General features: G+C 37.8%; 1 pseudogene; it reads right to left on the bottom strand.

The window, feature by feature from the left end:
- Positions 1-691: 691 nt before the first annotated feature.
- Positions 692-810, bottom strand: LOC145273992 (5S ribosomal RNA; annotated as a pseudogene).
- Positions 811-11,210: the final 10,400 nt, after the last annotated feature.

Genomic DNA, 11,210 nt, shown 5'->3' with positions numbered 1-11,210 from the left:
TTAACACTGCTTTTTTGCACACTGTTTTTCTGAACACCACTGCTTTTTTGAACACCACTGATTTTCTAGATACCACTGCTTTTTTGAACAGTACTTCTCCGAACACATGTAGACGTTTATCTCCACTGTGACGTCACCTCGCATAGCCGGTTTGGTTATTTGCATATCTTTATACAGGCTGCTGCTATCAGCGTCTCTGTTACATACCAGAGCAACGATTATATTGCAATCTTCCGAAATACTGAGATTGGAGTAAGAGGTTTCCCTATAGGCTTTCTGTATAAACTTCTATGCCAACTTGTAATTTAAGGTCGAAAAAGAGTCGCAGCCAGAAAACGTCTCATAAAAATAAACGAATAGTGCGCAATGTGGCTCTGTACTATTGGGTACAATATTATATTCAACAATAATATATATGAAATCTGTATGAATTAAAATATTATATTAAAGTTTATTTCGCGAAACGGCAATGCCAGGTGGCCTGCTAGCATATAATATGTGTGTTAAAATATTGTTATATATACAGTATTGTAATATACATATTCAGGGTTTAACCGGCTTCCTCCGAAGGAGGAAGTTTCATGGGAGTATGAAATTCATAAGCGGCCCCCAGTCGCATGTATATCCCCGTTAGGGGAGGTGACGACGTTAGGTTTTTGCAACATTTTGCAGGGAGGTGTCGACTTCCTCCTACATACAGCACCTGGACTTCCCAAATTGGTCACCCATTTTAGTAATGCCCAGGCTCGACGTTGCTTAACTTCGGTGATCTGACGGGGACCGGTGTGTCAACGTGATTATGCCGTATATATATATATATATATATATATATATATATATATATATATATATATATATATATATATATATATATATATATGTGTGTGTGTGTGTGTGTGTGTGTGTGTGTGTGTGTGTGTGTGTGTGTGTGTGGTACTAGTGCACTTATTGATCCGTGCTGAAATAATAACGTTATTATTTAAAAAGCCATTCTTAACATGGGGAAGGTAGGGTGTTTTGTGCCTATTCTATACTTTAACCTTACAATTGAATAAAAATAAAACGCATAAAACTTTAATTAAACTTGGAAATAGGATTTTTAAAATAGCGCGGATCAGTAAGTGCACTAGCACCATATATATATATATATATATATATATATATATATATATATATATATATATATATATATATATATAATCATACAGATTTAGAACAGCTTTTATTATCCTGGTTCGAATAAAAATAGCAGTGTAGGAAAATAGAAACAGAAATGAATCAGTATTAACGATAAACAGTTATTTTTATCTTGCGATCAGATTACGACCATTTTGCTGCCGTATGATTCATCACTGTTTTTTACAACGGTCTATTGAGCACCGTGTTAATGTTTCTTATTTTTAAACGTCATCTTTATATTCAACCGAGCGAGTTGAAAAGGCAAAAGATGGCGAAATACCAAGGTTTACGACAATAAAAAGAAACTGGACTCTTAGGAAGATCGTTATCGTTCTAGTAATAATTAGGCTGGCGAATCTCAGTTCAGTTTCGTTGATAATGTGCTGAAACGTACCTGCAAATTTGATTGCTCGCCCATTTTTTTCTAACCCCTCACAGTATAGATGCAGCTGCAGCACTCTCCACTTTTGTCACCTTTTTGTTCTGACTTTATTATCTATAAGATACATGGTGTGATAGTTGATTTGTTGCCACAGAAAAATAGACTCTGGTATCAGAAAGTATTAAGAGTGATAGAGAGAACCGGCTTCATGAAAAGCAGAAAGAGAAATGGATCTAATATATATATATATATATATATATATATATATATATATATATATATATATATATATATATATATATATATATATATATATATATTCAGTTTCAGAAGTTTCAGCGCCGATTACTCCCCAAGATATATACATGATGTATATATATATAATATGTATATGGATATATATATGTATATGTATATATATATATATATATATATATATATATATATATATATATATATATGTATATGTATATATATATGTATGTATATATATATATATATATATATATACACATAAAATATGTATAGGTATATATATATATATATAATATGTATATCTATCTATATATATATATGTATATATGCATATATATATATATACATATAAAATATGTATATGTATATATATATAATATGTATATGTGTATATATAATATATATATGTATATATATATATATATATATATATATATATATATATATATATACCGTTCTCAAGTCCACAGCTACAACCAGCTGCTATATCTGCAGCTCAGTCCACGGTATACGATCGTCCGACTATTTTTTTAAAGTTCGCATTGCATCGTGTTTTAAAAGTTCCTCTTGCACTGACACGATCACTTGGTTCCAAATCTCTGTCCGCCTTTGTTTTCCTTCCTTTTCCTCCACTGTGACGTTGCCTCACGCCCTAGCTTAGCTATTTGCATACGTGTTATGCCGCTATAGTTGCATGTGCGCCAGCGGCTCTATTACACAGGTCTGGAATGAAACTTCTGTATTTTAAAATTTTTTGGTTTTCATTTTTGGGACGACTGGAGACAACTGCGAACATTTCTCTGGAAATGGTCGCAATCTTTTGCAAGTATATATATATATATATATATATATATATATATATATATATATATATATATATATATATATATATATATATATATATGATGAAAGTAATGGAAATAATATTCCGACAAAATAGAGAAAATAAAAAGGAACAAACCGTATTATGTGTTCATCAACGTTTCGTCTTTTATTTCATCCAGAGGAAGTCTCGAAATAAAGACGAAACGTTGATGAACACATAATACGGTTTGTTCCTTTTTATTTTCTCTCTCTCTCTCTCTCTCTCTCTCTCTCTCTCTCTCTCTCTCTCTCTATATATATATATATATATATATATATATATATATATATGTTCGTGGTTTTAATTTATTTCGATGTTTTTAAAAATAAAATCACACATCTTTTCACTAGTGGCTCTTTAAAATTTTTTCATAAATCTTTATTCATCTGGAAACTGTTTGTTGTTTTAAGGTGATAGCTGAAACTTGAGACAACGACCTTTCATCTTCTCTTTAACAAATACAAGAAAACTTCTCAACCACTGATTAGCATGAAAGTACAATCACGTTGACACACTGGTTCTCGCCAGATCACTGAAGTTAAGCAACGTTGACCCTGGCCAGTACCAGATGGGTGACCATTTGGGAAGGCGAGGCGCTGTATGTACCGCGAGGTAAAATACCAGGTTGAGAAACTCGCATAGTCTATCCTTCTCTCGAGGGTAGACGTAGGCACCCCATCTAGTGAGAACGTCACGATAAAAATACCCTTGATATCCCTGGCGAAGCATAAAATATTCAGCTGCCGACAAGATTTGAATTACACAGCAAACTCGTGCAATGAGTTCAATCTCGGCTACGACCGCGCTCGATGGATGGACATACAAGCAATTTGTTTAAACTCCTTGGCTTAAGATTCACAGGCAACATGAATTGGAACAAATACATTGAAGGCATTGTCAAGGTTGCTGCAAAGATAGAAAATTACTCGTACATGAAAGTATCCTATATCTCTACAAAGCCACCATTCACCAATGCATGGAATGTTGTTGCCGCATCTGGGCTGGTGTATCTACCACTAGTCTCTCCCTCTTAGACAGGGTTCAAATAAGAGTCTCCAACCCAACAGGTCCCACACTGGCAACCAAACCCCAACCCCTGTCCCATCATCAAAATTTTATATCTCTGTCTATTTTCTAGGTATTCTAATGGAATGTGCTATCACAAACTCGCAGCACTAGTGCACCCCCCTTCGATATAAATACTTTGACCTACCCAACAAGCAGCAAAATCCCTCCTCTTCGCTGCAGAGATCCTTAGATGCAGGAAAGTTTCTACTCAAATAGAACTCTTTCGAACTGTTAGACTTTGGAATTCCCTCTCGGTTTCCTGTTTCCCTTACTCTACTGACATACAGAAGTTCAAGTGTAATGTGAATGGACATCTTGCTGCTCAACCTCCTTTTGGTTTCAAATAGCAGCCCCTTACGTCCAAGTGACACTGAAATAGAATGGGGACATAAGGCAACATGAATTGGAACAAATACATTGAAGATAATGCCAGGGCTGCTGCAAAGAAAGTGGGCTCTCTCTACCGTGCTAGAAAACTACTCACACCTGAGCATATCCTGCATCTCTACAAAACCACCAGTCACTCATGCATAAAGTGTTGTTACCATATCTGGGCAGTTGCATCCACCACTAGTCTCTCCTTCTTAGACAGGAACCAAAATAGGGTCTCTAACCTAATAGGTCCCGCACTGTCAACCAGACTTAAGCCTCTGCCCCATCGCCGAAATGTTGCATACCTGTGCCTATTTTTAATAATTATTCTAATGTTCTCTAACGAACTCGTACCACTTGTGCCCTCCCTTGACATAAATATCCTCGATTCACCCGGCAAGCAGCAAAATTCCACCCCTACACTGTAAAGATTTCTAGATGCCAGAAGGCTTTTCTACTTTAGTTATTGCTCCCCTATAACTGCTAGACTTTGGAATTCCCTCCCAGTTTCCTGCTTCTCTGAGTGTATTTACATACAGAAGTTTGGATGTGATGTGAAAAGACATCTCGCTGCCCAACTCCCTACACAGTCTCCCTATAGATATGATCCAAAATAGTAGCCCCTTATGTCCAAGTGGTAATATACCTTGTTTTAGATGATATTGAGCAAAAGAATATTTCGAAATTTTAATTACGAAACTGTTCAAAAATTGTTTGTTCTACAAAATTCATTTAATTCAGTCAATGTTGCATCCTTGTGCTGCTCTGATGAACTCTCAGCACTTGTGCCCCCTCGTGATTATTTTCGTGATTATCTCCCCTTGCATTGAATCAAACTCTTTAAAAAATGGAAACCAACTACAGCTAAATGCAGAAGTGCACTGGGAGCTAGTGGGTACATATTCCCATGCGCTATCTCCTCCTTTTAAAGGAGGTTAGTCTATCGTCCATCACTTGAGGTGTCATTGCTAGTGGATGCCGACGGATTTGATGATGGTTATTATTTTACTTCGGAGAAGCTAGTTTGCTCTAACTCCCTCCCCCCTTGCGCATGAGGCGCCGACGGGGGTACCCAGCCACCCAGGCACTTTTTGCAGGTTAGAGTACCCCCTCCCGGTACTGATTTCTCAATTTCACCCTCCGACCCTGATGTCACAGTTCTTGCAGTGAGAGAAGACTAAATATCCTCCGGACTTGTATTATATCTTGTTGCAAGGTAAAGTAATTATACCGGCAGTTGTTCGCTTCTAAACGAAGGTAAAATCAAAATGCTATTTTGAGACCTTACTCGCCTACATTTTCGTCATAAATGAGTCGCTATTAGCTCTCTCTCTCTCTCTCTCTCTCTCTCTCTCTCTCTCTCTCTCTCTCTCTCTCTCTGTTTTACGCCTTGTACAAAACACCTAAGCGTTTTTTATTACCATTTCTCCGGATTATCTTTCTCATCCAAACGCAATGGTGGTTATAATTAGGCGAATAAGGCGAAACACAAATAAATAAAATCAACCAAACGTAAACGATCTATAGAGAAAAAAAATGGCGCCTCACCCAATTTCCTTGTTGATAAAAAAAGGAAAGAAAAAAAGCGCGTCCCGCCCTGGCGCACCGTGTACATTATCTTGGAAGAATTCCAAAATTGCTGACGTTATCAGAAGAGAAACGGATGACGTAACAACAACGGATATACTTTATTTGATTCTCACGAAGGCAATATGTAACACAAGGTCGTTTTTTATAGGCGGGAAAACCAGCTCCTCAAAAGAAGGGTACACCGGAAGTATCAAAAAAAGGGTACACCGGAAGTAGACAAAAATAAAAACTGCCTTAGTGTAGAAGGGTTTCCCCTACATTGATTAACGACAAATTAACTTTTGTGCAGCATTAGAACAGATACTACACTGTGATCTTATATTTAACGTAACGGACCAAATATAATTCGGCCATTTTTTTTACAATAACCCCCCCCCCAAAAAAAGGAGTGAACAAAAACTATATAACAAATAAATGTTAGCAAATGCAAGATACTTTACTTTTCTACCTACCTGGATAAGTTTTGTTGATTTTTTAAACTTATTTTGAAGCATTTTCGATTCCAAAGAGACCGCGTGTCCATTTTGTTCAGTTTGAACAAAAACAAAACATGGCTATTATAAACCCTACATAATGACCCATGATAATCGCTTAAAAATCAAAAATTTTACTATAGGTCTTGTCAACTTGGTTCAGATTGTTTATATATTTAAATATGTCGTCATGGTGTTCATTTAACTATTTAATGGTGACTAGCGGGGAGACGCCCGGCGTTGCCCGGTCGTAAAAGAAAAAATTGTGACAGTGTGGGTGGGCTGTCCTATCGTAAATGCCGTTTAAATATGATAAATTGTGATAGCGAGTGGGGGGGGGGCGCAAAAAGCTGTGACAACAGGGGCGGGTCAGTGTCCAGCGTTTCCCGTGCGCTGGAAAAAAAAACTACCCTTCCACAAATAAATAAATCAACGTAACTTTTCTTGACCAGCCCAGAATTAATCTTTTTGGCCAACTTTTATATTTTTCATCTGAGGGATCGATCTTTCTAATGCTACCAATTTTGTCACGGTCCGTTGCGTCTGTCAAAGTTTTTGGCAGACATACAGACACACACCCATATTCTCTTTTATATAATAGACTAGCTTGGGTGCCCGGCGTTGCCCGAGTGTGTCGAGGTGTGTGTAAGAGGGTTGGTTGAGTAACCAAAGCCCTAAGCCCCTTCTTTCAATCAAAATAACAGGGAGTGCCCGTGAGACAAAAAAAAAATGAGCCGCGGTGGTCGGGCTTGAACGTGAAACGCGAAAGAGGGGAAGAAGCAAAAACTTACGGGCAAACGCTTTTGCCCACATGATCACGAGAGCTTCTGACGCCATAACATTGCAAAATAAGCGTTTTTAACATAATTTTAGTTTGCTACGCGTGCGTGACTTGCGAAGAAAAGAGACGCGAAAAATGGATCCCCCTTCCAAAAGTGGTCCAGTTGCCTCCCAGAGAATGAATCTTTTTTGTCTAATTTTTATATATCATGCATTCAGGGCATTGCCCTTTAAGATGGTACAAGTCTCGTGTCGGTCCGATGCGGATGACAAAAGTTTTTAGCAGATATACAAACGCACACGCAAACACAGTCATCTCTCTTTTATATAATAGACTAGCATGGCAAACCGGCGTTGCCCCGGTAGAGAGAGGTGATATTGAAGATACTGAGTAACCCTCAGAAAAATGTTTCAATCAAAATAGCAGTAGGCAGGCAGGCTCGAACCTGTAACGTGAAAGAGGGAAAAAAGAGATGAAAAAAGCAAACGTGCTAGCTGTCTCGGCCACGGCGACATATGACGTCACATGCTTTCAAAATGACGTTTTATAAACGTACGTTCAGATTAGTAGACACATGACTTGCAAAAATGTCGAGTAAAAACTAACCCCTCCTTGCAAAACAATGGCCCAGTTGACTAGCATAGAATTAATCTTTTTGGCTAATTTTTATATATTTTTGATCCGGGAGATCGATCTTTCTAATGATACCAATTTTGTCACGGTCCGTTGCCTCTGTTAAAAGTTTTTGGCAGGCATACAAACACACACAGATATTTTCTCTTTTATATAATAGACTAGCCTGGGTGCCCGGCATAGCCCGAGTGTGTCGAGGTGTGTGTAAGGGGGTTGGTTGAGCAACTAAAGCTCTAAGAAAATGAATTAAAACAATTCAAATAGCAGCAAGTACCCGTGCAAGAACAAAAAAAAAATTAGGAGTAGTAGGCAGGCTCGAGCCGTAATACACAAGAATAAAAGGAGGTGAAAAAAAGCAAACAGACTTATCGATACGCCCACCGCGATTGTGACGTCATATGCGTTCGGAATAATGTGTTTTATCTGATGTCGTTCACGCGAGGTGAGGCTTAAATGACTTGCAAAAATGTCGACGAAAACAAAACTGAACCCTCCCCATAAAAAACGGCCCAGTTGACGGTGAAAGAATGAATGTTTTAGATCAATTTTTGGATATTATTGGGCCGTGAGATTGAACTTTCAAACGATACGAATTTTGTCAGTGTTGGTTGCGTGTGTCGAAAGTCGTAGCGAAACATACAAACATACATACATTCTAACAGACTGACTCATCTTAGTTGTTATAGTCACAACGTTTCGGCCGTTTTGCCCTCCGGCCTTCATCAGGTGTTTTGTATCGAACTGGGGAGCCGTTTGTTAGGAGTCTCAAACCCAACCCTTTATTATTATTACGGGGGTACCGTGTTCGGATTCCAGCTAGGCTCTGGGACATAGTTGCTGATTCTCTGTTTTGAATGTTACTTTTCACTGCCTTCGTTCAGGATTGAACTCAGCACCTTTGGGTAACTGTAAACAACGTCTAGGACCACTCGGCCATATGTCCTAGTGACATTTACAGTTACCCAAAGGTGCTGAGTTCAATCCTGAACGAAGGCAGTGGAAAGTAACATTCGAAACAGAGAATCAGCAACTATGTCCCAGAGCCTAGCTGGAGTCCGAACACGGTACCCCCGTAATAATAATAAAGGGTTGGATTCGAGACTCCTAACAAACGGCTCCCCAGTTCGATACAAAACACCTGATGAAGGTTGGAGGGTAAAACGGCCGAAACGTTGTGACTATAACAACCAAGATGAGGAAGTCAGTCCGACAATCTCAATAAATGAAAACACCTAATCTCAAAAAAATACAGACAATTATTATTCTAACAGACGTTTGAGATTTATATTACAAAACTAAATAAAAGATAATAGAAGATAATAGATGTTAATTTATGGATTAAGAATGGATGTAAGGTTAGTAGGGAGAAAGTGACGCCGCACTCCACAAAACTTCCAAATTACGTCCCCAGGACCACTATTTGTTTTGTGCCATTTTCCAGCTCTTTTTTATAACTGAGTCACCACTCATGAAGCCTAAAAGAAAAACTTGGGGATTTATCGTTCCACCCTGTAGTTTGTCCTGCTTCCTTTGGTCAGTGAAGTAGAAAATCTTTCTGAGCTACGTAATTTCTTTTTGTTCCACTCCTGAACTGAACATTAAAAACCAACCTATGTTTTGCCCTTGTGGGGGGGATAAATAAATAGGGGCTTTGTGTTTGACCTTGGCGTATGTGGAAAGCAGTCGAACACCTGCCTTCCATCTAAAAATAGTGCATTGCCTTACATAACATCGCATTTTCGTGTGCGCATCTTCATCAGCGTGAAGCTCTTTTCGCCATAAAAATAAGTGGTGCCTGCTTGCGAGCGAATGGACGAGTTATTATGGAAGAGAGGGAAGGAGGAAGAGAAGGAAGGAGGTAGAGAGAGGGGGGGTAGCAATATTTTATAAGAAAAAGAAAGAATGGGAACATCTCACGTTACAGCAAAACATGATGTCATCATTTCCTTATCTGAAACGTGAAACGCGCCAGTGGAACTAAGACACACACATATTTACCAGTAGGTGAGTTCAGTCGGAGCGGGTTGAAGCCTCTCCACTTATACACATAGTACTGGATGTTTACAGACCTCAAAAGAATGCTCCAGGAAAAGAGATTTGGTCCGAATAAAGAAACTATATCAAAACCTGATTTCGTAACTAAAACAAATTCGTATTATTTGGATTCTTCGGACTATTGCTCTCAATCGAGAGTGTCATTTTAACAACGTTTCTGTCGATGTAACCCCGACCTTCTTTAGGTGTATCTTGTCGAACACGGGAATCCTTCAGTCGAACTCGGGAATCTGAATTACGTTACATCGACTGAAACGTCGTGCAAATAACACTCAAGATGAGAACAGTAGCCCGAATAATCCAAATAATACAAATTACCAAAAAATAGGCCTGGGACTTATTGCGTGATTTGTTACACACACACACACACACACACACACACACACACACACACACACACACACACACACGCATATATATATATATATATATATATATATATATATATATATATATATATATATAAAAGTGAACGTGTCTGTCTGTCTGTCTGTGTACATTTCCCTACGCAATAACTCTGTCAATTTTTAGTCTATAGACTCGAAATTTGAAATACCGGGTACTGAGATTTGGGAAAATCGATATGACGGGTGTCAGCCAGAAATTTTGCTGTTAAGGGGTCAAATTCCAACGATTTGACCTTTAAGAACTCTACCAAACTCCTCCGACAATTTTGGGTCTAGACACTTGAAATTTTAGATATAGGTTCCTTGAACCTGGATCTAACTTAATAAAGTGATTTGAGCCCGAAACTATAAATTTTAAGGGGTCATAATAGGGGTCAAATTAAAAAAAAAATTTACTCTTTTTTTTTTTTTGCTCAGCATACACCTCCTAACACCTGGGCAACGCCGGGCTGAAATGCTAGTATATATATATATATATATATATATATATATATATATATACGATTACTCCATTCAATCACATAAATTAATATACGAGGATATAATTTTATGCGTGCATTTTCAGTATTTACTTCAACAGTGCTAAATACATGCGTAGAGCTAGGTAGTAACTTATGAAAATATATATGGCAATTAAGCTACACAGTGTATTCCTCGTTTCATTCTCGTGAGAATTCGTCAGCGTTTCATTCTCGTGATGCTCTTTGCGTAAACAAATTGAGCTTAGGTATTTGGATAATGCCAAAAGATTGTTAATTCACTGCCCGCATAGCAGCAGCCGAATAACGAAACGGTTAGAAGCGCCGATTGACATTTGGGCGGTCGAGTTTCGATCCTGGCTTAAGGTAGTTGCTTGTCTAGCCGCACTACACGGACGAGTTGTAAAACAGTGAAACAGTACTGTATGTGAATGACTATATATATATATATATATTGTAATTATATCAGAATCGGGAATTGTCCATCACTATATATATATATATATATATATATATATATATATATATTCATCACTATTACACACACACACACACAGACACACACACATACAAACACACATATATATATATATTTTTACATGGAGTTCACCACTTATCAAGGCCCAATGGTCACTGGGGGATAAGGGTTATTGTGTGTGCAGTAATCAATG

This window comes from Euprymna scolopes, unplaced genomic scaffold (assembly GCF_053919585.1).
Source record: "Euprymna scolopes isolate OS-2025 unplaced genomic scaffold, ASM5391958v1 sca238, whole genome shotgun sequence".
Taxonomy (NCBI): domain Eukaryota; kingdom Metazoa; phylum Mollusca; class Cephalopoda; order Sepiida; family Sepiolidae; genus Euprymna; species Euprymna scolopes.
This window is presented reverse-complemented; position numbering and strand designations above follow the sequence as displayed.